Raw genomic sequence first — 898 nt, forward strand, 5'->3', positions numbered from 1 at the left:
GATTCTGTTTCATGCTTTATTTTAAAAATTTCACGTTATAGATTTAAAACAACCATCCTGGCATCTATTGTCCACTTTAGACAGTTTAAAACTTCAACCCAGGATGGGATTTTACACAGCTTCCTTTTTGTACCTTTTCATTGCTGTTCTTTGTCAACTAGTTGGGCTGTTAAAATTGCTTAACCATCACTCTTCCTCCCCAGGGACAGTTCAGAGGATGAGGTGTGCTGTCAGTAGATCACAAGTACTAGGCAGTCTTCTCCTTTCTATTTGTATGTTACCTTCTCCGCTTCAGTTATTTCCCTCACTTATTTTTCTTTTCCCAGTTTTATTTGTTCCTTCAGATTTTTCTTTCCTTTCCTGTGGTCTCAAACCTGATACTACTGTTGTCTATAATGCGAAATGTGTACATAAGTACTACAAAGATTGGCCTTCAAAAAAGTGAAATGCAGAATAATGTAAAAATGTCTGAGACTTGTATGTTGAAACAAAGATTGTGCCTGTGTTTAACTCATTAAAATGACATAATTATGCACTATTCAGTTGACAATGTAAAGAAAAGGGTGATATTTCAAGGCTGGAAAAAGGGGCAAACAGTTGTGCTCCACTCCTCACTGCACCCCAAAATAGTATGCCTGACTGCATAGGGAGGATTATGCCTTTGGTTTTAAGTTTATGGCTGTAGCCTATTTGGATTATGAAGTTTTTGGTTGACACAGAAGCATGTGTGGTGGTCCCCTCTTTTTTTCCTCCGCTTTACCAGAATCTGAAAGATTTTGAGAGATAGGGATGAATTTTCTGTGTGAGACTGTTGGTTAAGGCAGTTGTCCTTATTGCAGAATCAAGTTCCAAAAGATTCGTACTAACTTTTGCTTTATGCCCATCTAAAACTGTAGCA

This window comes from Terrapene carolina, unplaced genomic scaffold (assembly GCF_002925995.2).
Source record: "Terrapene carolina triunguis isolate 2854851 unplaced genomic scaffold, T_m_triunguis-2.0 Scaffold139, whole genome shotgun sequence".
In the NCBI taxonomy this organism is placed as follows: Eukaryota; Metazoa; Chordata; order Testudines; family Emydidae; genus Terrapene; species Terrapene triunguis.